We start from the raw sequence: 2,467 nt of genomic DNA, 5'->3' as shown, positions 1-2,467 counted from the left end.
ATAAAATCAGGGCTTCTCATCAGTTCTGCTCACAGAGAAGTTAGAAATTACATTTTCCTCCATCAAAACTAATAAATCAACCTTGATTAGTGAGAGAGAAGTACATACCTGCACTCTTCTTGGCTGAACCAATAAAGAACAAGAAGACTTACAAGTAGCCAGCATTGTCCCTATAACAGAAATATGAAGACACCAAACACTACTTGTTGTAAGAAAGCATGATGTATTAATTTTGGCAACACTTATACACCATGTCATGCCAATAAAGACAAGGGAATTGAAAGCAGAAATTGAAAGCTGGATGTGATCTGCTTCTATCAGCATCTCTGGAGTCAGTATAGAAGATGGAGGAGGAGAGGGGGCCTTTGGGAGGTGGGTGATTAGCTCCAGGGAGAAAGGAAGGTCCTCTGGCTTCTCTCCCCATGTCTAACTAACCTTCTTACTTGAAAACCACCTTGGAGCAGAGACCTCTGCCGTTTGTTCTTCACCATATTACTTAAGAAAAGAGACATAGGAAGAGCCCGCCCCTCCGGGATCACGCCCCCGGAAGTGCAGTGGGCCCACGCGTAGGGTCTCTGGGAGCGGTCCTAGCCTCTGTTTCGCGGCACGTGACTCAGCACGTGGCTGAGTGCCTGGCCCCAGGCAACCTGGTGCTGCAGGCCTCGGTCTCTGAGGCGGTGTCTTCCCTGACTATCGCTGACGCATTTGATGCAGCTGACGAGAGTGCCGCCAACGCGCCCCCGTCGCCCCCGTCGCCCCCGCGGAGGTTCGTCTGCCCCTTCCCCAACTTCAGCACCCATTACAACAAGGCTTGGAAGCTAGACGCACACCTGTGCGAGCACACGGGGGGGGGGGGGTGCGGGGAGGCTGTTTGTTTGTGACCGCGAAGGGTGTGGCAAGGCCTTCGTCAGGGACTACCATCTCAGCCGCCAGGCCCTGATTCAAACTAGAGAAGAGCCCTTTGTATAGCTAGTGGCTGTCATCATTCAACACAAAATCAAACTTGAAGAAACATTTTGAACGCAAACATGAAAACCAGCAAAAACAGTATGCATGCAGTTTCGAAGGTTGTGAAAAGACCTTTGGGAAACATCAGCAACTGAAAATCCACCAGTGCCAGCACACCAACGAGGTGCTGTTCAAGTGTGCCCACGAGGGATGCGGAAAACACTTTGCCTCCCCCAGCAGTCTGAAGCGGCACGGGAAGGTCCACGAGGGCTATATCTGTCAAAAAGAATGTTCTTTTGTGGCAAAAACGTGGACAGAGCTTCTAAAACACGTGAGACAAACCCATAACGAGGACATAATGAGTGGCGCGTGCCAGAAAAACTGTTCAAGCGCAAGGACTTCCTGAAGCAGCACATGAGGATGCACGCCCCGGAGCGGGACGTGTGCTGGTGTCCGCGGGAAGGCTGTGGCCGCGGGAAGGCTGAGGCTGTGGCCGCACCTATACCACCGTATTCAACCTGCAGAGCCACATCCTCTCTTTTCACGAGGAGCGGCGCCCCTTCGTGTGCGAGCACGCTGGTTGTGGCAAGACCTTTGCCATGATGCAGAGCCTTAGCAGGCATGCTGTTGTGCGTGACCCTGATAAGAAGAAAATCAAAGTGAGGCCGTCTCGTGAGAAGCGGAGCCTGGCCTCTCTACTCAGTGGGTACCTCCCTCGTAAGAGGACACAGGGCCTGGCGGTGCCTTTGCCCAGAAACGGGGAGCCGCTGAGCTGCATGGAAGGCCACGGACTCTCCACGTGGCCATGCTGACCGCAGCTGCACACCTGACTGTGCTGTGTGGAGGACCACAGATCAGCCAGCTCGTTCTCTCTCCCAGAAGCACGTGTTTGTTAAAGTCACTGGGGCAGGACATCAGATGCTCCATCCTTCTCCTCTTTCCCATTTCAGAGGGTCTCTTCTTGGGGTGCCCGGAGCTGCCCTCCCTCCTTTTTGCTCTAGGGAGGAAGAACACACATCACAACCTTGCCCCCTCTGATGGGCTGTGGCCTGGATGAGAAGGTTGTGATTCCAGACATGTTCTGGACGAATCGATTACACATCTCCTCCTAGAAGAGGAAACAAAAGGCTAGTGTAAAACCAACACCTCTGGTTCTTTCTAGCGTTAATGCTTATCTAATACCCATGAAAGCCAGCATTCTTGAACTGCTATATAAGGGATTTGCTAAGTCAAATCATATAGACCTGGTTAAGCTGATGGAAACCTGATAACCAGGTGGTTGTACAAACTCCATGAACTAGGCCAATGCGCTAAAGGCTTGATAGTTTTGAATCCTCTGTCATGGCGCGGAGAGGCTGTTTTGGCCCAGATCAGCATCTCACAAAAAGTGCAGAGCAGTGGGTTTGGGCACTGGCAGGGCTCCCTTACCCTCCCTCCCCCCGCCCCCACCAGGTTGTCAGCCCAGTGCTGTTCCCAACCGTCCTTCACAGAGTCATTGAAATGGTTAGAAAAAGACAGA

At 52.2% G+C, this 2,467-nt stretch overlaps 1 pseudogene; it reads left to right on the top strand.

Annotated features, from left to right (window-relative positions):
• The first annotated feature begins 344 nt into the window (after positions 1 to 344).
• Positions 345 to 2,005, top strand: LOC145521929 (transcription factor IIIA pseudogene; annotated as a pseudogene).
• The last annotated feature ends 462 nt before the right edge of the window (positions 2,006 to 2,467 follow it).

The sequence above is a fragment of the Giraffa tippelskirchi genome, chromosome 9 (assembly GCF_054371585.1).
Source record: "Giraffa tippelskirchi isolate mGirTip1 chromosome 9, T2T-mGirTip1v1.2.pri, whole genome shotgun sequence".
In the NCBI taxonomy this organism is placed as follows: domain Eukaryota; kingdom Metazoa; phylum Chordata; class Mammalia; order Artiodactyla; family Giraffidae; genus Giraffa; species Giraffa tippelskirchi.
Note: the sequence above shows the minus strand (reverse complement) of the source record. Positions and strands in the feature narration are given on the sequence as shown.